The 27,063-nt window shown below is 43.7% G+C and overlaps 1 long non-coding RNA gene across 1 annotated transcript in view; it reads right to left on the bottom strand.

Annotated features, from left to right (window-relative positions):
• Positions 1–2,497: 2,497 nt before the first annotated feature.
• LOC134357078 (uncharacterized) overlaps positions 2,498–27,063 on the bottom strand; it is a 60,201-nt gene continuing 35,635 nt past the window's right edge. The window contains exons 2-3 of the long non-coding RNA XR_010020493.1: positions 3,382–3,469; positions 2,498–2,941 (exon numbers count right to left, since the gene is read on the bottom strand). This is a non-coding gene — a long non-coding RNA (uncharacterized LOC134357078). The remainder of the gene's footprint in view (positions 2,942–3,381; positions 3,470–27,063) is intronic.

Genomic DNA, 27,063 nt, shown 5'->3' with positions numbered 1-27,063 from the left:
ACAGTTCCCATACCAGGCAGTGATGCAGCCAGTCAGGATGCTCTCATTCGTGCCCCCTGTAGAAAGTTCTTAGAGTTGGGCGGGGGGACATACCAAACTTTTTCAACCATCTGAGGTGAAAGAGGCGTTCTTGTGCCTTTTTCACCACATAGCCGGTATGTACAGACCACGGGAGATCCTCAGTGATGTTTATGCCAAGGAACTTAAAGCTGTTCACCCTCTCAACCCCAGACCCATTGATGTCTGTAGGGGTTCGCCTGTCTCCATTCCTCCTGTAGCCCATAACCAGCTCCCTTGTTTTTGCGACGTTGAGGGAGAGGTTGTTTTCTTGTGTCACTCTGTGACGGGGATAAAGAAACCAGCAGAAATAGAAAATACTTTGGAGTCCAGTATTGCTATAAACTACAAATATTTATTAGTAACTACGCAATACAGTAATATAAATATAGATAAATCAAACAGGTTAGCAATGATTATATATAAAAGTAAGTGTGGAATATATATATATATGTATGAAAACCAAGCTTCTTTAAGTCTAGGGGTAAAAAGATACAGTCTTACGATGTTGAGTAAAGTTCAGTTCAGTTCGTGGTATTTAGTTGAGTAGTGATGGAGAAAGACAGTGAGTTGAGTTTTTAGGTGAGCTGATGCCGTCGATTTTCTTGTCATCCTCCGAAATCCTTTACAAGTCACCGACTGTGACTTTAACCAGGGGGACCGGTTTTCTGTGGTGGAGCTATCACCCCGGCAAGGGTGGACACATAGACAACTCCCCACCAGTCAACCCCTTCTTCACCACTGGAATAGCAATTTGGATCGATCCGCCTGATCGATCCTCCAAAACCCACTTTCTCTGCGGGCACAACAATGCTCATTCAGTGTCCAGATCATGTGTCTGAGGTCTGTATCATCTGTCCTCCCATTTATTTCACCAGGCTGAGCATCACCTGTCATTCAAAGAGTCCCTCCTTCCTTTGTCTGTAAAGGAAATGCACAAGCAGGCAACAAGTCCTTGAAGAAATATCAACAACCTGCTGAAGATCACAACATCAATTAAATAATACCGCTTTCAGTCACCATAGCAACTTTCGAGCTGCTCGGTGCTGTCTCCAACTCCAAACTCAGTAAAAATACAAAGTTACTTCCAATGCCTTAAAGTGACAGTCCAACCGTTAATCTTCATCTCTCTGTCTCTCTTTTCAAAAGCAACTCATCGGTGGTAAATAACTCTGTCTCTCTCTCCTTTCCAAACAAACCATCAATGATAAGTGTCTCTCTCTGTCTCACTTCAAACAGTTAATAGGGGCACTCCTGGATCCCTTCACACTTGACACCACTGTGTCAGGGTGATAATTTCTTCTCTGTAGGCTGCTTCATTATTACTTGAGATTAGGTCAACCAGTCTAGTGTCATCAGCGAATTTAATTAGCAGATTGGAGCTATTGTTGGTAATACAGTCATGGGCATACAGACAGTAAAGGAGGGAGCTTAGTACACAGTCCTGAGGGGCATCTGTGTTGAGGGGCAGAAGGGCAGAGGTGAGGGAGCCCACTCTTACCACCTGCCAGCAATCTGACAGGATGTCCAGGATCCAGCTACACAGGGCCAGGTGAAGGCCGAGGTCTATGAGCTTCTTGTCAAGCCTGGAGAGAATTATGGTGTTGAATGCTGAGCTGTAGTCCAAGAACAGCATTCTCACATAAGCATCCTTCTTCTCCAGATGTGTAAGGACGGTGTGTAGAGCTGTGGCTATTGCGCCATCTGTCAATCGGTTGTGTCAGTAGGAATGACTTCATTTCACGTGACTGTTGGCGAGCATTCTGGAGTTTTGTGAATATTATAGATATTAATTCAAGCAAGAACCAGTCTTCAGTTCTTATTGTAAATTGCAAGCAGTGAATTGAAGTTAAAAGCACAGGCTGGCCCACAGACTAAAGGATATGGTTTGCAAAATGTTGATCCTGTGGTGTTTGCATACGTATTAGCCAAACGTTAAGACAATGGGCTTGTCCTGCATTAATCCATGCAACTATGGGTTTAAGTAATTTGCACCATGGTAAAATAAGTTCAGGGAACTTCATAATTAGTTTGTCTCGGTAAATAAAGGTATTTTAACATTCAGAAGTGTCTCCCACTGTAAATAATGCAATTCAAAGTAAACACTGTCATCCCAAAGTATTGAAGTAAAGGATGTCATTGTGACCGTAAAATCGGTATTGAATTACTACATTGATCTTAAGGGCATAAAAAGCATGATGTAGTTTTGAGTTTTGAGTCTCTCTAGAAGAATGCCTGTTTGCTGTGATAGATAAAGACTTGTATATCACCAGCTCCAGTGTCTTTCTGGTGACTTTGATCACAGTCACAACAGTGGCCACACCATTGATATCATATTGGGGTGAAGCTTAAAAAATGACAGGCAGCATTGGGGCTGAATTTTATAATTAGCATGACTGATCTGGACATGTTTTCAAACATGATTTAACTTGTGTTAAACCAACTTTTAATTGCATAGCACTCTACAAAAAATCTAATAAATGTCTAAATTTAAAATCATTGCTACACTTTTGCCATTATTGTAGTAATTGGAATATTATGGATGTATGTCTGACAGCTAAAAGCAACCACCTAGGAAGCAATCAATCTATTCAATTCTTTATTATCATTGGAATAAGGTGTACCATGAAGTCCACAATGTCAGGAGATCAATGGTAAGAAGGTGGTAATGGGGCAGGAAATCTAGTCAAGGTGAGCAAAGATCCCCCTGGCATCTGATTTGTGTTCCACTTTTACCATTTGTGAGGCATAGCCAAGTTCTCATTCTCTTCAAACAGGACATGAGTTCTTGAAAAGGAATATCCCAAATGAACATCCAATTTTCTGCACATCCTCAGCCACATCCAGGGAAGTGGTGCTCAAAATTCAGTCCCCTACAAAAAGGCTGAAAAGAGAAACTGGTATTTATTACAACACTGATAAGCAAAATCATTAGAACAAAACGTAACAATATTAACAATTAAGCATTATTCTTCTTTCAAAGGGCTCACCTAATGCTGTACTGCAGGGGTGGCCAACCTTTTACATTCCACATGTCAATTTTTTCACACACGAGTTCAAATGCGCCATACAACTCTTGTACCCCCACAATTCTTGTAAAAATATGTTAATATAGAACTCGTGCATGAAAAAAATCACATCTGAACTCGTGCGTGAAAAATTTGACGCATGGAATGTAAAAGGTTGGCCACCCCTGCTGTACTAGTTATAGTGCAATGCTTCCAATGGATTGCAAATTTCTTTGAAGCGATTATTCATAAAGGTACTTTGTCATTCCACAGCTTGCCATCGAGGCCCATGCAGTCAAGAATAAAACGTACTCACCACACATTAGGATTTATTTTATTGTAGAACACTTTTCAGATGACCAGATATGTTCATTGTTGAAAATACTTATTCCAGGGTGCCTGTGCTGTCAAGGCAGATACAATATGAGTTTAATTGTCTTTGCTAGATCTGAGTTTTTCATCACATTGCTGTCTATCATCTGAAAAACATTGCACCACGTTTTAGATATTAGTATTTGCATTTCAAACAGACATCAGCCAGGAGATTACTGGTTTTGCATTTTCACATTCATCAAAAGAATATGTCTCTTCTACAGAGTGGCAATTCTTGTTTGGCAAGTGGCAAGGTTGCTTTGTGTGTCATTCCACTCTTGAATATTCCTCTACAAGTAGGACTGGTAGCACAGACCCAGTTATCTCATTGTATAGAGAAAAATAATGTAGAATTCCCTTTCACCAATGTCCTCATCCTCAATCAAACACTACAAACAAGTCTGGTTTGAGTGATCTTTGTTTAATCTTTGCTGCCAAGGGCATTGGTTTACAGTGCAACGTCTGTCACTGACCGCTTTCAATGACCTCTCCTGCTTTAAAGGTGACCTTTCGATTATTAGCAAAAGGCAAACCACAATTTAGTACAAGGGTCATTCAAAACACTTTGCCATAAATGCTGGCACTTTCATTCTGGGAAAAAAAAATCTGCTGTCAGGGCTTCAAAAATCAAACTACTTCTTTCTTATGCTGGTGCAAGAGTTAGAAACTGTTTATTGCCTTCCTGTAGCATTATATAATACTCAAGGCTCTCAATTTGATAGAAGTATTTCAATTCTTCTACATGAATAGTGCAATTGTGAAAATAACTACATACTCTCTCCTAACTTCACCTCTTTCATCCATCTTTTCAACCTCCATTTCTAAACTCTTTCACTTTCAGTATCCTCCTGTGAACTCTTTGACTTCCTCAAAACCAGTTGTCCCCAACCTCCGGGCCGCGGACCGATACGTTGCTGTGGAGAATGCAGCGGTGCAGTGGTAGTCGGAACACACCCAGCACATTTTTAAGAAAAAAGCCGAAATAAACAAGCTAATTAATTAGGTGCCGCCCGGCACGTAAATGTCGGCCCAAATCAGAGGTGATTGCCGATTGCGTCGCCTCTGATCTGGGCCGACATTTACATGCCGGGCAGCGCCTAATTAATTAGCTTGTTTATTTCGGCTTTTCTCTTAAAGATGTGCTGGGTGCATTCCGACTACAGGCTGATTTATACTTGTGTGTGCTAGCTTGCACCGTAGCCTACACAAGTGGGCTGCGCCGTTGTGAACATTTATACTTGTGCGTTGGTGTGCCTGCGTTGCTCTGCAATTCACTGCCAAAACTCTAGCTGGCGGTGGGGTTTCTATGCCACTGTGTTGAGTTTCCTCATGTGGAAACTCAACACGAAGAAACTCAAACTTCAAACAATGGCGACTGAAACTGAAGGAGGGTGAATTTTCTGTGCTTCTCCGGCCACTGAGAGGCATGGACGAGGAAATGCATTTCAAATATTTTCGGATGTCGGCAGGTAGATTTGACGATTTGGTTCATCGTCTCCAACCATTTATTTCGCATCAGTGTACCCACAGTATACTCAGAGACTGGCAATCACAATTCGAGTTTTGGCTTCAGGTGGAAGTCAACAGGCTGTAGCAGCTAGCTACAAACTGGCGTCAAGTACAAGGTCCTCCATAATTTCGGAGGTCTGTAAAGCTTTCTGGAAAGTATTGCAGCCAGAGTTCCTTCCCTGCCCCTCAGTCGCCCAGTGGGAAGATATTGCAGCGTAGGAGGAAATGCGATGCTACCAGGTGGACCAATCACAGTTGTGGTGGTCTGCATCACCGTGACACGCAGCGTGGCTACACTGTACCTACGGCGTACATTTGATGCACAAGTATAAATCAGCCTTACCGCTGTACCGCTGCATTCTTCGCAGCAATGTATTGGTCCACGGCCTGGAGGTTGGGGACCGCTGCTCAAAACCCTCTGACTCCTCCCGCCCTCTCAAACGCCCCTCCATTCAGCACTGCCATTTCCCTGTCTTGCAGGGCATTATAAATACATTCTTGGATGTCTCCAATTCCTAGGTTCCAGCCATGGTCACCACACTAGCCCAGGCTCCCAGCCTTTTACCTGGTCTTTTCCCAACTGAGCTCAGATCTCCCGCTCCTAATCCCAGCCCCATTCCTGGCCACCTTTTGGCTGCACACTTCCTCATTTTCTCCATGCCAGTTGCGCTCCATCCGTACACTTGACCCCATTTCCACCATATCCAGCCCCGCTCCAAGCTCCTCACCACATTCCTCTCATACTCCTAGCCCCAGAAGCATCCACACACCCGGCTTCACTTCCAGCTCCAGCAATGTTCCCAGTCACCTCTGACATGGTTAATTCAGGCTAAAGAAAGCAAACGTGGCTAGCTCATTAACTGGGTTCCAGCATAAACAGATGCTCCATGCAAACCGATTTACATTGCATTTTAAATGCTGTAAGATTGCTATTTACACATTAGTGCAGATTCTTAATTATTTATTTCAGAAACAAAGTCATTTGGCAAAATCAAGTTGTGCTTTATTGTGATGTGTAACAGTCACTTGGATCATAAACTATGAGACAAATTTCAAATGAAGTCAGATCACACAGTTTACGACCTGAATGCTGGATTGTCGTGCAAAAGATGGGATTGTTTAATCACCCTGCATCAGTATGAAATAGTTTCGGCTCCACAGCACCATCACATTTCAGCAGCTTTAATGCAGCACAAGAGTATTGCACGAAACATGCAGAACAGCCCATTGACTAGCATATTGGAACATCACAGAGGTAAGAAAATAAATTGTGTACAATTCCAACAATGTTGGTCATGTCAATGAAGGAAAACATCTCTAAAATATTTATCTATAAAACGCAAATTCAGCTTCCAAGTTATTTTCTCTCTCAAATAAATAAAGCTTCTGCCTTCTGAATACACTATCAATGGAGAAGTATTCATTGCATTGACCTTTGGTTTTTCATTCATTCTGCATTATCAGTCAAGTGAGATAATTGAATGATAATAATTAAGAATTAAGACTATATGTGATAGAAATGTTACTATTTTATAGCAGTTAAAGCATCAATCTGTCTTAAAGGTTTACTAACTGTCACAGTACAGAATTTAGATCTCAAGTAAACCTCACTACTATATTAAATAAAGCATGGTGCAGTAAATTATTCCTGGGGCAAATGGTGGCTGTGAGGAGTATCAGTTAAAGGATTCCCAACTAAACATAAGAGTGGATTAACTAAAAATCGGAAATAGCCCAGACAGCTGTATGACACACCTGCAGTGTTGCCACAGTCTGAAGCTCGCTCAGTCACGTTGGATCAAACAAGCTATAATCAGTAACGTGAAGCAGTTTATAATTAATTATTTGCACTGCCCTTGTTCATTACTCATTGCAGAGCAACACTGCAGTGTGTCTGATAGCAGCTAAACAGCCGGCCTGGTAACAGTATCGAAATAAAACACAGCAAGATAACAGGAGGCAAAAGGCAGATTTGAAACTGGTAGGAAGTCTGACGCCTATGGAATGGAAACTGGGGGGAACAAATAGAAAGAAAATTTTGAAGGAAAAAATACGAATACAAATGCTACGAGATTAGCGGCCACATCTCTTCTAAACATTAGGTGGCCATATGGCTAAGGAGTTACATTTAAATGCAGCGGAAATAAATCGATTGAAATAGTTCATCTAGTTCTTGTTCTGAAATGGCACCTCAGAATCCATTTGAATGGACCTCTCAACCCTGTCTCTAATTTTAAAAGGGGAATATACGAAGCTTTAGCATTCTATTTTGAGATCACTACTAGGTAATGAGTAGCACAGACTAAGAATTTTTTAAAGTATCAAATGTATTAAGTTATACATTGCCGCTTTATCTCTTTTGTTTTGATATTTTTAGACAGGTGCTGCCAACTGCTTTGTTTAGTCATTAGAAATTTCTCAGCAAAAAATTGCTTTGAACTCCAAACAGCGAAGTCCTTCATTGAAAATATATCCTTAAGTATAAAACGTGTAATAAATGAATACCGACTCTGAGAAGCATCAGAGCTCAGTTTGACATTTTGCTCATCCAATATCCACAAGCAGACACTTCCCAACAAGGATAAAAGGACAGAGTTACAGTAAAGAAGCCTTTGCTCATTTTTCTTACGGAGTCCTGTACTACACTGGCTAAATGAGAAAATCACATCAACCCCTACCCTCTTCTCTCCCCCTAGCTGAGATTTGCCAAGTCGACACAGAGTGAGAAATAAAGTGTGCAGTTCATGGTTTGTATGAGCCAGCAATCCATCGCGCCAGACCACATGCTTAACTCAAGCAGTTTAGATTTTACAGATATATACAAGTACTATGTTGTTAACTACAAGTTCATCAATTCCACTCAATTGTCCGAAGTCCCTCTGTGCTTTTTATCCCTTTCATCACAAAGGCATGGTTACCTAAACCCCGCAAGATACTTGAGCCTGCCGCATCACTTAACATCTTCCCATTTTGCCCCTTGAGCCAGCTGTGTTTACACTTTCAATTCTGTCTGACTCTATCAACTGATACAGGCTACCAAGTATGTTTACTCACAGATCTGTAGGATCATTATTTTGGTTCAATTTTTTTTGCCAGAGAATAAATCACACTTAGGTAATTATACAGCCTTTTCTGTTGAGTTTATTGTAAGACGCACTAGTATGGTCACATACAGATACCACAAAGACTTGCATACAGCAGCATCACGTATGCTTGGGTACAAAAACTCAGAATATAAATAATACAAGACTTTAAAGTGATAAAAAGAAAATTGAAGACAAATCCAAGGTTGCGCAAAGTCCAAGATAATGCTCCATTACTAAGTTCAGGTTAGAAATTCAGAGATAGTTATCCTGTAGTTCCCAACCTATAAACAAAAGTCATTGGAATTCATCCTCTTTTGGTGAAGTGAGCATGGTAAGTAAGACCACCTTGCACCATCCTGAAAAAGAGGAGCTAAATTGCTCATAAACACAATGAAAGTTTAGCTCTGGTGTCTATCATGGAAAGAATGCACTAACTCAGGACTTCTACAGTTTTTGTGAACACCTCATAGAGTTAACAACTACCTCATCATTGCGCTTCCCATGCCAGCCAAGGTATAGCAAGAAAGAACGCTGTGGTAGGGGTAGGGAAGCTCTGGGGGAAGGGATGGCCACTCCCATACGATGAATCATTCAGATTGATTCCTAAACCAATGTGGCCCCAAGTTTTAGGATGATCAAGGCCTCAGCATACGGGTCATAAGTATTAGAATTAGAATTTATTTAAATCTTACATCCATCCCACAACGTGAGGGAGTAAAAATCCTTGCGTTTTGACTCTGTTGCAATGTACAGACATGCGAATTTAAAAATCTAATGGCTTGTAGAAGGAAGCTGTCCCATAGCCTGTTGGTAATTGTAATTGTAACAAACACGGCTGCAATCCACAAAGAAAGCTCTAGTGAATTATCTGGCCTTCGATATGTGAGGAAGGCTGATGCTCTATCCAGGACATCAATGTGACCTCTCATTCTTGAACCTGCACCATGTGCTCCTGACTATTTTGTGGTTTAATAACGTGTAGCAGGTTTCTCCCAAAAGATCCAAATTTTATCTGACTGTGGCTGCACAACCACAATTGGCTGTGTGACTGGCAAGAGATTATCAGAAGCATCAAGTGGAATCATGCGGAGAAACTTCCTGAACTAACTTCCCCAATGATTTTTGCTCGAGCCAGAAATAATTGCTTGCCTGATCTAATGTGCAAAATAACTGTTGCATGCATATTACGCAAACAGATCCAATTTCTAGGCTAATATGCAGAGCTCTGAGCTCTGATGCTTCTCAAAATTGATATTTATTTATTTATTACACATTTTATACTTAAGGATGTATTTTCAATGAACGACTTTGCTGTTTGGAGTTCAAAGCCATTTTTTGCTGAGAATATCTAATATATGTTGCAACACATTCCCCAAAGAATTATAAATAAATAAATAAATACACCAAGGAGCTGATTATTGACTACAGGAAGCAGAAAGCAGAGGTCCATGAGCCAGTTTTCATCGGGGGAATCAGAGGTGGAGAGGGTCAGTAACTTTAAATTCCTTGATGATGTTATCATTTCACAGATCTGTCCTGGGCCCAGCACGCAAGTGCCATTATAAAGAAAGCACAGCAGTGCCTCTTCTTCCTGAGAAGTTTGTGAAGATTTGCCATGTCATCTAAAACTTCGATAAACTTAGACGTTTGGTGGAGTTTATTGACTGGCTGCATCACAGACTGGTATGGAAGCATCAATGCCTTGGAATGGAAAAGTCTACAAAAAGTAGTGGAATACAGCCCAGTCCATCACGGGTAAAGCCTCCCCACCACTGAGCACATCTACATAGTATGTTGTTACAGAAAAGCAAATCCATCATCAAGGACTCCTGCCATCCAGGCCATGCTCGCTTCTCGCTTCTGTCATCAGGAAGGAGATGTAGCAACCTATTGGCTTACTTTCAAGGTCTCTTCATTTCATGTTCTGGATATTTATTACTTATTTATTATTATTACTTTTTGTACTTCCACAATTTGTTGTCCTTTGCACATTGGTTGTTTGTCCATCTTGTTAGTCGTGGTCATTCTATTGTTTTTCTTTGTATTTACTGTGAATGCCCACAAGAAAATAAAACTCGCGGTTGTATTCAGTGACGTATATTGACATTGACAGTAAATTTATTTTGAACTTTTCTCTTACTTACCATGAAGAAAGAATATTAGTGAAAATATTTCCTGTCACAAAACATGATATACCGCTACAAGTATTTTCCATTTGCCAGATTTCAACCCGGAGAAATTTACAGGTAAACAAGGCAAGGGAATGCACAATAACTGGGTGCAGAGAAGCTGAAAGATTTTTGAACACTTGTTCACAGATCCTCAGTGTAACACGACAGAGAGATAAGATGGTCAAAAGGCTAATAGGCTACTTTTGTTCATTGGCTGAGGCATAGAACACAAGAACATTGAAGTCAAGCAAGAATTGTACACACAACTGTAGTACTTACTGCAGCTCTGCACACCACACTACTGGAATACTAGTAGTTACAGTGAGAGTGGAGAGGAGATTTATGAAATTGTTGTTTGGAGTTGAAAAATTTTAGGCCTGAGAGAGGTGAATTAGGCAGAGCATTCATCACCCAGATGGGGAATTGATACATTTTCACACTAAGCTAGGACTAAGGTCTGGAAACTGGACTAAATAATTCTTTCCCAAGAATCATTTGGTTTTTAGGGCACAGGAGGAGGCCACTGAACCCATGACGTGAGACATGATGGACTGAATGACCATTTTCTGTGCCATATATTTTTTAAAAATCCTGTGAAAAACAATTGCTGTATCAAAATTTGGAGACATAAAGAAAATGAAGATATAAAACTGACTTTCAGAAATGTCTGCAGGCAGTTTCCCCACAAATTGATTTTAGATATTTTGTATTTTTTGTATTGTCCACTGTGTATTTTTTAATCAACAGTTTCAGCTCTGACCTCTAGTGCTGTTGTATTAAGCTTGAGAATCTTCCGACAGCCATATAGGTCTCAGGGTCTTCCGATTCCACTTTCACCCCAAAGATGTGTTATAGATTAATTGACCACTGTATACTATAGCAGAACAATCAGCTCTGAGTCAACAAAAATACAAGAAAAATAAGCAACTGATAAAATGCTTGGAGAACTAATGTGGGCTCAACATGGCCTTCTTCAATATTATGAAAGAAAATGAGAAATATGGCAATATTTGCCCCTTTCCACATCCTCCCAATGGTCCCCTCTCTCTGCAAAGCAGTACTGCTCTCCAAGTTAGACTGTAGTTATAATTGAGTCCAGCTGCTGCACGATGTGAGCAGAAATTGTAGGACTCTTGAGAATTCCACAGGACTGCATTCCAAGATAATGATCATCAAGGACTTGGCAACAAAACATTTGACTGTTCAAATCAAACATATATGATTGACATATAGGTACATAACTCTCACTTATCATTCCCACTTCTTGGAATTTAAATTCCTCCAATTTGAAAAGCACAAAATATAAAGTTGGCTTTGTGGGAATGTGAAATAAGCAGTTTGTTGAAAATATGGGTTGACAGCCTCCATACTGACGGCGTTTGTTTAGAAAAAGCTTTGTAGCTTTTATTTTTACACTTTTTCACCTCTCAGAACTCTGCGCCTTTAGTTTATGTTATTCTTATAAGTGAGTTCCAAATCCCTTCAAGCCTGCTGCTTTCTGAAGCATTAGCTGGTCTGTCCAGGACAACAAGCAGAACGATTTTTCTATTGCTATTCACGTTTACAGCTGAAATTAGTCTGGGTTTCAATAAGTCTTTGTCTCATCTATTATAAGGAATAAACGATTCAAACTCAAACAATGGCATTTTTTTAAAATAATTGCGTTGAGTAAGCTTCTATCAGTTGATCCTCAGAGGGGACATTTTGAGTTCTATGAACCCTTCTGCAAAACATTTTTATGCATTCTTTTCATATCCTGTCTGATTTCAGCTCTGTCCTCGTGTTGAGTTGGCTGTCCACATATACTACCACTCCTGGCTCATTCTGAAATTAATCTCTCCATCTCTCTTTTGCAGCCATTTTCCTCACTCTGGAATTCTCACAACTATTCCATTTCTCCCCTTGTCAATAATGGCCTACTTCCTAAAGCACTGTAATATCGTCACTGGTAGCACTCTGAATCCATGCGACAAACTGTCTAGTGGTATCACTCATTTCATTCACAAACACATCACCATACTTTTTAAGATATTCCCATATTGATAAAACAAAAGAAAATGTGTTGGTCCTTTGATCCTTTCATATTTAAATTCACAAATACTACTGTACCTCTCTTGAACAATTGTCCGTCCAACAGGGTCTTTCAAGAGAGTATAAACCCTTTTTGTGTTTTCTTTTCAACATCTGTGGGCTCCCACTTATCCCTATTAAACTCCATTTTCCATCTGTCTGCTGTAATTGATTAATTGCCATTTCATCTCCAAATCTCATCATGTGTGAACTTGTGCCAGGAAAATAACCACAAAAGCTGGCAGAACGTCAGAGAAAAGGTTGGGTATGGGGAAAATCATTTTGAAAGGTATAAATATATATAGATTAAAATACTAATTAGTGAATATTAGTTTGCCAAACATAAAAAGTGATACAAGTAATTATAGGAGAACATGAACATACTGACATGTTAAATACAGTGCAATAAAAATGGAATCAATATTATACTGTAATACCCCAGTTAAGAACATGCTTTATTATATCCCCTCTGCTATGCTGTTAGGTATTTTACTTCTGCAGCTCTTCTGCAAAACACAGTGTGTTCTGGTAATTAAACTTCATAGACTAGTGCTTTGGCTTCTGCTAGAATAAGGAGCCACTTGCTCAGCTTAGGAATGTGGTGTCAGCCAATCAGATTGGTCGCTGTAACATTCGGTCCAGTGGGATGCATGGAACATTCGAGAGAGCTGGGCGGGATCAGATTTCTTCAGGACAGTGGGGTGGTTTTGGTACTTTGTTGGCACAAGGGAAGATGCTTGCAGAATTCCACCCAAAGGAGAGACCCCGTTGTAAAAAGGGCTGTGTGCAGACAAATGTTCCAAGGAAGAAGTGCCAATACTCCTGAGTTAGCCAGTTCATTCAAAATGGTCTTCAACAGCAGTTCGAACTGGGGCTGGTGTCTTTCACACAGAACGTGTGTTCAGCGTGTGAGTAATCAAAGCAAAGCACCCGACTACCCCAGAAATGAGCTCCAACACTTACGTGCACATTTAGACTGGTTTATCTTTACCGGGCTATTTTCTTTTTTTCCCTATTAACTGTTTAATAAAGCTGAAATATTTGTAAATATACTTCCACTTCAATTTTATGCTGGTGTAAGGTCTGTTATTTCCTGGCGAACAATAACCTTGCATGGGGCAGCATATACATAACATTCACCACAATTTACGTTCCCTCATTGAAACATTCCAACCTTCTTGTTTGGTTGAACCCGAATCACGCTGACCATAGATGTCCGTTGCTTACTAAAGGTGGCCTGCCTTCTCCCTGTTACCCATGCGATGCCGAATCACATGGCTGTTAGCCAGAGCTAGCTAATGAGCCTGGTTTATTATAAGCCATAATGAGAGAGTTACAATTTTGGTAAATGATATGTTAAACGATTTCTTAAATGATATCTTAGTTCATATCATGGGGCATCATAAGCTTCTAGGTACACAGTCAAATGAACACTGGATTGTGATGCAACACACAAAGAAGCTGAAGAAACCCAGTGAGTCAGGCAGCATCCATGGAGGGAAATAGACAGCCAACATTTTGGGTTGAGTGGCTTGGAAAGCAAGAGGAGATGGTATGAAAAAATGGGGGGAAGGGTGGAGTTCCTTTTTATACAAGCCATCTGCTCTCTTTCTTTCCAATCTCAATCATCATCATAGCTCGTCACACCAGACAGCCAGCCACTCTAGTGTTGTTTGGTTGATGTTGAGCAGGTCGGTGTCAGCTAAATCAGGTGAGAGTGGGCAGTTGCGCAGAACGTGTTCAATGTTCTGCACCCTTTCGCCACACTCACAGAATTCGCTTAATGAAGGGACAATCTCAATGAAGGGTCTCAATCCAAAATGTTGACCATCCATAGATGCTAACTGACTGGCTGATCTCTTCCACCATCTTAGTTGTGTCATTTCATTTGTAGTCTCATGTCTCTTTTTTTTTCACTTTCATATTTTTTGTTTTGGAAGTACTATTAAGAAGCAAAGTTTTACAGTAAGAGCAAACAAGATTCAATACAAAAATAAACCAAGTTTTTGATTCAATGCAAACGTAAATCTTCCAATCAAGCTGTGGGGACGCTTTTGGCTTCCTCACCATTGCAGTGCCAAGTGTAAGTATAAGTGTAACATGGTTATAGTTGAATGATACAAGAAAGAGGCATTTCATTCATTGGATTTGGCCAGAGCAACTTGAGTTGCATTTTCTTAATCACAGGTGGAGATTTGATGAAGCTGATAAAATGCACAACATCACAAAAGTAGTAAATATATGTGGGCAACTTTCATTCATAGATAAATCGAGGTCTCAAGATTAGCATTTGATACCAAAGAAGGGAAATGAAATTGGAAATGGCTTTCTATGCAAACAACTATCAGGACACGCAGCATTTCGCCAGAAGTGTCAACAGATGCCAGATCAAGGACAAAATTCAGAAAGATACTGGATAACTATTTTTAGAAATATCATAATGTTAAAGCAGGAAATTTAGGAAGGGAATTTAAATTTCTGCAGTCAAAGAAAGTGTTTTTTTCTCAGAAATGCCAATATTTGCATGTTGCCTTAGCACTGGAATTTATAGAGGAAAAAAATTGTCATGGGATGTTTATTTTCAACATTGTGAGATAGCCTATGAGTTGCAACCATTAGACAAAAATATATTACACTCTGTTGCATTTTTCCAAAGGGTGCATCCAATGCGTTACAAAAAATTGTTTTATTTATACCCTTTCAAACAAAGGAATGTGTTGTTAATAAAACTGGTGATAAATAATATCTTTCAATGCTGTCCGATCTTGTGCACTGGTTTGCACATATTGCTCCACAGATGAGCATTCTGGTGGAAAAATCAGCTGGTATCTTTGTTGTTTCACATGCATATCAAAAAACCTGCTGCTCAATACTGTGTTATAAATAATTAAAAAGTAAATATCATGTGCGTATGTATGGGCAAATAAATTTAATGGATGAACTAGTCAGAAAATCAAGCTCAGATTTATTGCTAAATTCTCAATGACTGCAGGTTGGCCTTGCACCACAGTCACCATTCTAAGATTTCCAGACAAAGCCAGGTGTGGAATGCATTATTTTAAGAGCATTGAGCAAGACATCCTTCAGCATTTCCTTCACAATTTATTACTTCAATAAAGTATTATAAGTCACTGAAGTAGAGAGCTCATTTAACAAATACAAATACAGAATATTTATGGCTCTCATTTGTGGATTGAACCCAGCAACTTGTGAGAGGGAGTAACTTCTGTAATTCATCTAAAATAATAGTCTCTCTAAGTGAGTGAATTAGAATTCAAAACTTCAAGACAATTAGCATGGATAGACATATGGTTCTCAGCATGCATGTTAATATGTAAAAGTAACTGTGATGTGAGGATGTACTTAAGAAAAAAGCTGTATTGAAATAACACTTCTAATCTTCTCAGGATGTTCAATTTGCTTTCAAAGTATCATTTTAGAAATATATTTGGTATTGTCTTGTAAGCAGAAGATTTTAACCCAGCAAACTCCGCAGACATCATGAGATAAATGACCTGTTTGTTGAAAATGTTCATTGATGGAGAAATGTTAGTTCACCAGAACTATAGTATTCATTTCCAAAAGATGTCAAAGCATAATTTAAAGCCGCTTGAACAGGCAGATGAGGCCTCCAAAGTGCAATCTTTATTTGAAGCTTTTCCCAAGCACTAAATTATGTCTTTTAAAAGGTTTCTCTCTCAAAGACAAACACAAGTATTTTACCAGGCTAACACCTGCAATACCTGGTTAAAGTTTACCGAATTAACAAATTGCTCTTTAAGGGCAAAGCTTCTCAAGCTGGGAAAGAGAACACTAAAATTAGTAGATTCTAACTCTTTGGAAACAGTGACATGCATATTCCGTGGAGAAGGGCGAATTAATTGATCTACGTCTCATGAACCATATAATTTTACAAGACCTCTGCTCCTGTAAACTCTTTCACAGGTCTATTTCTTCTTTACATGGAAGCTCATTGCACTCTGAGGTGAAGATGAAAATTAAACTTTTACTTCTCAGATTATTGAGTCAGAGCTGGGTGAAGAGTGAGATCACTTCACCTCATGCTTGCGACATTCCAGGCTGCTTTGTAGGGGAAAATCCAAAAGTTGATATTCAAGTTTCAGTGGTTAAATGTCAGATTTAATAGAAGTTATGTGGGTAGCAGCCATTTTAATACAAACAAGGACCAGACTTTAAAAGCCTGTTCAGTAATTCAACAAACACTCTAGTCTACAAAAGATTGGAAGTCACCGATTCACAGATCATTTAAGAGATATACTTTGGAAACTGACAAATCAATCTCTTCCATCAACACTTGTACCAAGATACTCCATTAAGCACAGCAGCATCCATCAATACTTTAAGGACATTGAAACCAGCCATTAGACTTGGGACGTCGTAATTTTACACTATTTTATATTACACAAAGGAAAGCAATACGTGAATGTTTATGTTAATTTAACCACAGTGAAACTCGCAAGATAAGATCAGGGAAGTGATTAACACTATTTTGACACCACATAGTTACAGAATATTTGTTCTTTCAATCAATATTTGGTGCGTTTGTACGTTTGTATATCCAGAGAGCCGTCGTTCAATGCTGTATATAAAGAGCTACTGCAAGAGTTTGTACGATTTTATGCAAGAAGCTTTGGAAGATTCATGTGAATTACTTTCTCGCTACAAAGTTGTTTTAATTTTCAGAGCTGGGTTATCATTCATGTGATCCCACTGTAAATATGTAATTCTACTTCATTACTTGTCTGCATCCAAAATATTGAAGTAAACTATGAAATTATATCTATTACTGTTTTGGAGGTGAGCACAGAAACTTAGGGGGCCAGGTGAGGATTTAAGAGAAAGGGTGAGGGGAGTTAAAGGTCAGGGGCAGTAAATGAAGAGTTAGGCCTTGGAGCCAGAGTTTGGAGTCAAGGTCGGGACACGCTGTGATCTAAGACCAGTGATCCCAGAGGCTGGGTCAGCAGGCACTGAGGATGAGACCAGCCATCAACAGTCCCTCCACTTTTTTTTTCACAGCCGCACGGACAAGCCATTGCTTTGAGCAGTAATTATTTTTTACACACACATCCCGAAAAAACTGTACGGTAACATTTTTTTGTAATATGCAAAACATGAATAGTTAGAACAAAAATTGAAAAATCACATTTTGATTACTTACCAAAAAAGTCAGATTATAGAAATTTTTACATCAAAAAAACACAAACCACAAGACAAGTAAACAATATCAGGCAGTCAAAACAACTGACAGGCACAATGACAAAAATAAAATGCTTTGACTAGACAGCTTTGGCATTCAGCGGGTCAGCGGTTTATTGGAACCATAAGACCAGAAGAGATGTAGGACCAGAATTTGGCCATTTGGCTCATCGAGTCTGCTCTGCCGTTCAATCATGGCTGATCCTCTCTCCCCCTCCTCAACACCACACCCCAGACATCTCCCCATAACCTTTGTTGCCATGGCCAATCAAGAACCTATCAATCTCTGCCATAAATGCACAGCTGCCTGTGGTAACAAATTCCACAAATTCACCACCCTCTGGCTAAAGAAATTTCTCCTCATCTCTGTTTTAAATGGATGCCCCTCTACCTGAGGCTGTGCCCTGTTGTCCTAGACTCCCCCACCATGGGAAATGTCCTCTCCACATCTACTCTGTCGAGGCCTTTCTACATTTGAAAGGTTTCAATGCGATCCCCCCCTCATCCTTCTAAATTCCAGCAAGCACAAGACCAGAGCCATTAAACGTTTCTCATATGATAACCCTTTCATTCCTGGAATCATCTTTGTGAACTTTCTCTGAACCCTCTCCACTGCCAGCTCATCTTTTCTGAGATGAGGAGCCCTAAACTGTTCACAATACTAAGTGAGGCCTCATCAATGCCTTATAAAGCCTCAGCATCACGCCCCAGCTGTTGTATTCTAGACCTCTTGAAATGAATGCTAACATTGAATTTGCCTTCCTCATCACCAGCTCAACCTGTAAGCCAACCCTTCAGGGTGTTCTGCACAAGGACTCCTAAGTCTATTTGCATTCCAGACTTCTGAATTTTCTCAGACACGAGGAAATCTGCAGATGCTGGAAATTCAAGCAACACACACAAAATGCTGGTGGAACGCAGCAGGCCAGGCAGCATCTATAGGAAGAGGTACAGTCGACGTTTCAGGCGGGACCCTGAATTTTCTCCCCGTTTAGAAAAGAGTCTGCACATTTATTTCTATTACAAAAGTATATGTTCATGCATTTTCCAACATTGTATTTCATTTGCCACTTTCTTTCCCTTTATCCTAATCAGTCCCTCTGTGGCCCTCCTATTTCCTCAACGATACCTCCACCAATTTTCATATCATCTGCAAACTTGGCAACAAAGCCATCTATTCTGTCATCTAATTCTTTGACATACAGCAGAAAAGGCTGTATTTACCCTTAGGGAAAACCACTAGTCACTGGCAGCCAGCCAGAAAAGGATCCTTTTATAAACAAGAGAAAATCTTCAGATGCTGGAAATCTGAGCAATACACACAAAATGCTGGAGGAACTCAGCAGGCCAGACAGCATCTAGGAAAAAAGTACAGTCAACCTTTTAGCCAAAACCCTTCAGCATCCTTTTATTCCCACTCGCTGCCTCCTACCAATCAGCCAATGCTCGAACGATCCCACCACTAAGCACATCTTTCCCTACCCACCTCTCTCTGCTTTCCGCAGGGATCGCTCCCTTGTCCATTCGTCCCTCCCATCCCTCCCCACCAATCTCCCTCCTGACACTTATCCTTGTAAGCGGAACAAGTGCTACACATGCCCTTACACTTCCTCCTTCACCACCATTCAGGGCCCCAGACAGTCCTTCCAGGTGAGGCGACACTTCACCTGTGAGTCGGTTGGGGTGATATACTGCGTCCGGTGCTCCCAGTGCGGCCTTCTATATATTGGCGAGACCCTGCACAGGCTGGGAGACCGTTTCGCTAACACCTACACTCTGTCTGCCAGAGAAAGCAAGATCTCCCAGTGGCCACACATTTTAATTCCACATCCCATTCTGACATGTTTATCCACGGCCTCCTCTACTGTAAAGATGAAGCCACACTCAGGTTGGAGGAACAACACCTTATATTCTGTCTGGGTAGCCTCCAACCTGATGGCATGAACATTGATTTCTCAATCTTCCGTTAATGCCCCACCTCCCCCTCGTACTCCATCCGTTATTTATTTTTATACACACATTCTTTCTCTCTCTCTTTTTCTCCCTCTGTCCCTCTCACTATACCTCTTGCCCATCCTCTGGGTTTTCCCCCCCTTCCCCTTTTCTTTCTCCCTGGGTCTCCTGTCCCTTGATCCTCTCATATCCCTTTTGCCAATCAATTGTCCAGCTCTTGGCTCCATCCCTCCCCCTCCTGTCTTCTCCTATCATTTTTGATCTCCCCCTCCCACTTTCAAATCTCTTACTAGCTCTTCTTTCAGTTAGTCCTGACGAAGGGTTTCGGCCCGAAACGTCAACTGTACCTCTTCCTACAGATGCTGCCTGGCCTGCTGCGTTCACCAGCAACTTTGATGTGTGTTGCTTGAATTTCCAGCATCTGCAGAATTCCTCGTCTTTGCGCTTGAACTATCCTAGTAACTTTCCTGTAATGCCATGGGCTCGTAACTTGGTAAGCAGTCTCATGTTTGGTGCTTTATCAAAGGTATTCTGAAAATCTAAATATACAACATCCACTGCATCCCATTTATCTATCCTATGTGTAATCAACAGAATTCCAACAGATTCATACAGCAAGATTTTCCCATGTTGACTCCGTCCTATCTTGTCCTGTGTCACCAAGTACTCATAACCTCATCCTTAACAATTGACTCCAACATCCTCCCAACCACTGAGTTCAGGCTAAATGGTCGGTAATTTCCTTTCTGCTACCTTCCTCCCTCCTTCCTTAAAGAGTGGAGTGACAATTTTCCAGTCCCACAGAACCATGATCAGAGTCCAATGATTCTTGTAAGATCATTACTAATGCCTCCACAATCTCTACCGCTACCTCTTTCAAAACCCTAGGGTGCAGTTCATCTGGTCTGGGGTCTCATGTACCTTTAGGTTTTTCAGCGTTTTGAGCAGCTTCTAACTTGTAATAGTAACTACATTCATTTTTCTTCCCTCACACACTTTAACACGTGGCACACTGCCAGTGTTTTCCACAGTGAAGACTGATGCAAAAATGCTCGTTTAGTTCATCCATCTCCTTGTTCCCCGTTATTATTTCTTTGGACTGATTTTCTAGCAGTCCTATATCCACTCTCATCTCTTTCATTTTTATATACTTGAAAAAGCTTTTACTATCCATCTTGATATGGTTTGCTAGCTTGCTTTCATATTTCATCTTTTCCCTCCTAATGATTCCCGTAGTTGCTCTCTGTAGATTTTTAGAAGCTTCCTAATCCTCTATCTTCCCACTAATTTTTGCTTTGTTGTATGCCCTTTCTGTTGCTTTTACATTAGCTTTGACATCCCTTATCAGCCATGGTTGTACTATTTTGCCATTTGAGTATTTCTTTGTCTTTGGGATACATCTATCCTGCACCTTCCTCATTTTTCCCAGAAACTCAAGTCATTGCTGCTCTGCTGTCATTCCTGCCAACATCTGCTTCCAATTTTCTTTGGTCAACTCCTCTCTCATACCACTGTAATTTCCTTTACTCCACTGAAATACTGTTATGTCCGACTTCACCTTCTCCCTATAAAATTTCAATTTGAACTTCTCATATTGCGATCACCAGCTCCTAATGATTCCTTTAGCTTAAGCTCCCTAATCACTTCCGGTTCATTACGCAACACCCAAACTAGTATAGCTGATCTCCTAGCAGGTTCAACAACAAATTACTCTAAAACCCAGCTCATAGGCACTCAACAAATTCACTCTTTTGAGATCCATTACCAACCTGATTTTCCCAATCTACTTGCATATTAAAATCTCCCAAAGCTATCACAACATTGGCTTTTTGACATATCTTTTCTATTTCCCATTGTAATCTGTAGTTCACATCCCAGCTACTGTTGGGAGGCCTGTATATAACTGCCATCAGGGACTTTTTACCCTTACAGTTTCTTATCTCAACCCACAAGGATTCAACATCTTCCAATCCTATGTCACATCTTTCTAATGACTTGTTGCCTTTCTTTACCAGCTCTCCCTCTGCCTACTTTCCTATCACTCCGATACAATGTGTAACCTTGGACATTCCCAACTACAACCATCCTTCAGCCACAATTCAGTGATGGCCACAACATCATTCCCGACAATCTGTAAAAGTGGAACAAGATCATCCACCTCATTTCTCACCCTTCATGCACTGAGAAATAATATTTTGAGTTTTGTCCTATCATCTGCCTGCCCTTCCTGACATTCTGACTGCATGCTATCTTTGATTTTTGCCATCCATCCTATCCTGAGTCCCTTCACTCTGGTTTCCATCCCCCTGCCGAGAGAGAGTGGGGAGCGAGAGAGGGGGGGGAGCGAGAGAGGGGGGAGAGAGAGAGAGGGGGGAGAGAGAGAGGGGGGAGAGAGAGAGAGGGGGGAGAGAGAGAGGGGGGAGAGAGAGAGGGGGGAGAGAGAGAGGGGGGAGAGAGAGAGGGGGGAGAGAGAGAGGGGGAGAGAGAGGGGGAGAGAGAGGGGGAGAGAGAGGGGGAGAGAGAGTGGGGAGAGAGAGTGGGGAGAGAGAGTGGGGAGAGAGAGTGGGGAGAGAGAGTGGGGAGAGAGAGAGTGGGGAGCGAGTGTATGGAGAGAAAGAGTATGGAAAGAGACGAATTAGAAAGGGAGCAAGAGTGGAGAGGGAGAGTTTGTGGGGAGAGACAGAAGGAGGGGAGAGAGAGCAGGAAAGGAAAGAAACAATGGAGAGAGAGGAGAGAGATTGGAGAAAGGCGGAGGAGAGAGAGAGAGAGAGGAGAGATGGAGAGCGGGGGAGAAAGAGGAGAGAGAGAAGACAGGAGAGAGGAGAGAGGGGGAGCAGAGCGATAGGGAGAGTGGGAGGTAGCAGAGAGGGAGGGAGGACCAGAGGGAGAGGAGAAACAGAGGGGAGAGAGAGGGGAGGGAGGGGAGAGAGAGGGAAATGGAGAGGAGAGAGAGGGAAAGAGAGGTAGAGGAGGAAGGGAGGGTGCAGAGAGAGACTGTGCAGAGTAAGAGTGTGGAGAGAGAGTGGAGAGAAAGAATTCAGAGAGGAGAGTGGAAAAAGAGACAAAGTAGAAAGGGAGACAGAGTGGAGAGAGAGAGTGAGCAGAGAGTGTGTGGAGAGAGAGGAGAAGGCTTGGAGAGAGGCAGAGAGAGGAGAGATGGAAAGGAGAGAAGAAAAGGAGAGACTGACAGGAGAGAGTGAGAGGAGAGAGTGAGAGGAGGGTGGGAGGAGAGCAGAAGGGAGGAGAGAGTGGGAGGAGAGAGAGGTGCGTGAGAGTGAAGAGAGGAGAGAGAGAAAGGAGAGCGAGGAGAGAGTGTGTAGAGAGGGAGGAGAGAGGGAGGTGAGAGGGAGGAGAGATAGAGTAGAGAGGAGCGAAGAGAGAGGGAAGACAAAAGCGATAGACAGAGGAGTGAGAATGAGAAAATGAGAGAGAAATAGGGAGAGAGGGAGGAGAGAAGGAGTGAGAGCGAGAGGAAAGAGAGAAAGAGAGTAGAGAGAGAGAGGAGGAGTGGGGAGAGATTGGTGGGAGAGAGAGTGGAGATAAAGAGGATGGAGAGGGCAGTGGGAGGTGAGAGGGAGGAGAGGGTGTGGAGACGGGAGAAGGGAGAGGAGGAGAGGAGGAGAGGGAGTATATGGAGAGCAGGAAGGAGTGCAGGGGTGGGAGGAGAGCGGGACGGAGGAGAGAGAGAAAGGAGGAGAGAGATTGGAGAGAGGCAGAGGAGAGATGGGGAGACAGAGGGAGAGGAGAGAGGGAGCAGAGAGAGTGAGAGGAGGGAGGAGAGCAGAAGGTAGGAGAGAGGGAGGGAGAGTGCAGGAGAGAGAGGGGCAAGAGAGGGGGAGTAGAGAGAAAGGAGAGAAAGGAGAGAAAGGAGAGGAGAGGAGAGGAGAGGAGAGGAGAGGAGAGGAGAGGAGAGGAGAGGAGGGGAGGGGAGGGGAGGGGAGGGGAGGGGAGGGGAGGGGAGGGGAGGGGAGGGGAGGGGAGGGGGAGGGGGAGGGGGAGGGGGGGGGAGAGGGGAGAGGGGAGAGGGGAGAGGGGAGAGGGGAGAGGGGAGAGGGGAGAGGGGAGAGGGGAGAGGGGAGAGGGGAGAGGGGAGAGGGGAGAGGGGAGAGGGGAGAGGGGAGAGGGGAGAGGGGAGAGGGGAGAGGGGAGAGGGGAGAGGGGAGAGGGGAGAGGGGAGAGGAGAGAGGAGAGAGGAGAGAGGAGAGAGTGAGAGGAGGGACGGAGGAGAACGGAAGGGAGTAGAAGGGGGAGGAGCGAGGAACAAGAGAGAGTGAGGTGTGACGAGTAGAGAGTGAGGAAAGAGAGGGGAGAGATAGGAGAGATAGAAGGGTGAGAGGAGAGAGAGAAGAGGGAGATAGGAGAGAGAAAGGAGAGAGGGAGGAGAGGGTGTGGAGAGAGGGAGGTGAGAGAGAGAAGAGTGGAGAGAGAGGGAAGACAAGAGAGAGAGAACAGAGAGACACCAGGGAGAGTGGGGACAGAGGAGTGACAGTGAGGAAATCAGAGGGATGGGAGAGAGAGATCAAAGGGAGTGAGAGGGAGGGAGAGGAGACAGAATGGGAGAGGAGAGAGAGAAGGAGGAGAGAGTGGGGAGAGAGAGTGGGGAGAGAGAGTGGGGAGAGAGAGTGGGGAGAGAGCAGAGAGGGAGTGGGGATAGAGGTGGGAGAGAGAGATGGGGAGGGGAGAAGGGGAGGAGAGCGGTAGGGGGAGGAAGGGTAGAGGGAGGGGAGAGAGAGAGCAGAGAGGGAAGGTAGAGAGGAGGAGAGAGGGAGGGGAGAGGGGAGGAGAGAGAGAAAAGAGTGAGGAGAGAGAACACAGAGGGAGAAGAGAGAGAGACAGAGGAGAGACAAGGACAGAGAGGTAGGAGAAAAAGAGAGGAGAGGGAGAGGAGTAGAGAGAGGGAAAGAGGGGAATAAGAGAGGGGAGGGGGTAGAGGGGGAGGGGGAGAGAGGTGAGGCAGGAGTGAGAGAAGAGAGGACAGAGAGTGGAGAGAGAGGGTAGAGACAGAGTAGAGAGAGTGGAGGGATTAGAGGGAGTGGGGAGAGATTGGGAGAGAAAGAGGATAGGGAGGGGAGACAGGAGAGGAGGAGAGGGAGGAAGGAGAGTGAGTGAGGAGAGAGAGGAGATAGAGGAGAAACAGTGGAGAGATAGAGATAGATAGCAGAGAGAGGAGACTGGGACAGAGAGATGGAAAGAAGAGATAATTGAGAGAGGAGAGAGAAGGGAGAGAGGAGAGAGAGAATGAGTGGGAGAGGAGAGAGAGAGGGAGCGGAGAGAGAGACAGAGAGAGAGGAGAGAATGAGGGAAGATCGAGAGAGATGGGTGAGAGAAGAGAGAGGGGAGTGAGAGAAGAGAGAGGGGAGTGAGAGAAGAGAGAGGGGAGTGAGAGAAGAGAGAGGGGAGTGAGAGAAGAGAGAGGGGAGTGAGAGAAGAGAGAGGGGAGTGAGAGAGTGAGAGAGGGGAGTGAGAGAGAGAGAGAGAGAGAGAGAAAAAGAGGGTGGGAGAGAGACCACAGAGAGAAGGTGAGAGTGAGGCGATGAGAGTGAGAGAGAGAGAGGAGAGACAGAGAACAGAAAGGAGAGTGGGAGAGGGCTGAGAGAGAGGGGAAAGACAGGGAAGAGAGAAGGGGCGAAGGGAGAGATGGAAGAGGGTAGATGGGTGAGGAGAGAGAGGGAGAAGAGAGAGAGGATGGGGAGAGGAGAGTGAGAGAGGGGGAGGGGGCAGAGAGATGGTCGAGAGACTGGGGATGAGAGTGGAGAGGGAGGTGAGTGGGGCAAGGGGGACAGCGAGTGCAGAGGGAGAAGAGAGTTGGAGAGAGAGTGAGGAGTCAGACTGAAGAGTGAGAGAGGAGGGGGAGAGAGAGGGGAGAGAAGGGAGAGGGTAGATGGGTGACGAGAGAGGGGGTGGGGGAAGACAGAGGAGAGAGGAGAGAGGAGAGAGAGGGAAGAGAAAGAGAGAATGGATAGAGGAAAAAAATAGAGAGAATAGAGAGAGAGGAGAGAGACTGGAGAATGAGGTGAGAAGGAATGTGGAGAGGTGGGAGAGAGGGGGAGAGGGAGAGGATAGGGAGGGGAGAGGGAGGGAAGACAGAAGGAGGAGAGAGGGAGGGAGGAGAGAGAGAGAGGAGAAACAGCAGACAGACAGCGATAGAGAGATAGGAGAGGACAGAGACTGGTACAGAGAGAGATGGGGAGAGGGAGTGTGGTAGGGAGAGAATGGGGCAGAGGGTGAGGGAAGAGAGAATTGAGAGAATGAGACAGAGGAGAGAAAGAGGGGCAGAGAGGTGAGAGAGGAGAGAGAGGGGTGAGAGAGGAGAATGGGATAGGTGTGAGAGGGAGGAGAGAGAAAGAATGAAGATTGAGAGAAGAGTGAGGGGGAGAGAGAGAAGAGAGAGGAAGTTACGAGGAGAGAGTGCGGAGAAAGAGCGTGGGAATGTGAAGAGCGAGTGAGGATTGAGAGAGTGGGAAGAGAAAGTACGGAGAGAAGGAGAGTGGAAAGAGAGACAAAGTAGAAAGGGAGAGAAGGGAGAGAGAGTGTGTGTCGGGACAATGTTGAGAAAGAGTGATAAACTGTGGAGTGAGAGGGGTTTGAGAATGGGAGGGTGGGGGGAGAGAGTGTGGAAAGAGAGAGAAAGAGGGCACTGCGAGGAGAGAGGCAGAGGAGAGAGAAGAGAGATGAAAGGGGAGAGAGAGAGAGAAAGAGAGAGAAGAGAGGGAAAGGAGAGTAGAGAGGGAGGGAAGAAATCAAAAGGGCAGAGAGCGGGAGGGAGGAGAGAGGGAGGAAGAAGGGAGGGAGGAGGTAGGAAGGAGAGAGAGGTGCAAAAGAGTAGAGACTGAGGAGTGAGAGGACAGAGAGAGGAGAGAGGGAGGGAGGAGAGAGAAGTCAGAGGAGAGTGAGACTAGACAGTGGAGAGATAGGAGAAAGAGAGGGGAGAGGGGGAGGGGGCGAGAGAGAGAAGAGAGCGGAAAGAAAGGAGAGGGTGTGGAGAGAGGGAGAGAGGGAGGTGAGAGAGGTGAGATAGGGGAGAGATAGAGGAGAGAGAAGAGTGGATAGAGACGGTAGATGAGAGAGAGAGGAGTGAGATTGAGAAGATGAGAGAGGGGGAGAAATACGGAGGAGAGAAAGGGGGAGAGAGCGAGTGGGGAGAGGGAGTGGAGAGGGATGGGAGAGAGGTGGAGAAGGGAGGAAAGAGGGGAGGAGAGAGAGAAGAGTGAGAAGAAAGATTGAGGAGAGAGAAAACAGAGGGAGAAGAGAGTGAAGAGATAGACAGCAGAGAGATAGGAGAAAAAGAGGGGAGAGGGAGAGAATGTGAGGGAGAGGGTAGAGAGAGTGGGAAAGAGGGGGAGAGGGAGAGGTGGGTGAGAGAAGGGGAGAGAGGGAGAGGGGAGAGGGAGAGGGGAGAGGGAGAGGGGAGAGGGAGAGGGGAGAGGGAGAGGGGAGAGGGAGAGGGGAGAGGGGAGAGGGAGAGGGGAGAGGGAGAGGGGAGAGGGAGAGGGGAGAGGGAGAGGGGAGAGGGAGAGGGGAGAGGGAGAGGGGAGAGGGAGAGGGGAGAGGGAGAGGGGAGAGGGAGAGGGGAGAGGGAGAGGGGAGAGGGAGAGGGGAGAGGGGAGAGGGAGAGGGGAG

This window comes from Mobula hypostoma, chromosome 15 (genome assembly GCF_963921235.1).
Source record: "Mobula hypostoma chromosome 15, sMobHyp1.1, whole genome shotgun sequence".
In the NCBI taxonomy this organism is placed as follows: Eukaryota; Metazoa; Chordata; class Chondrichthyes; order Myliobatiformes; family Myliobatidae; genus Mobula; species Mobula hypostoma.
The sequence above is the reverse complement of the archived record's forward strand: the minus strand, read 5'-3'. Positions and strand labels throughout refer to the sequence as shown.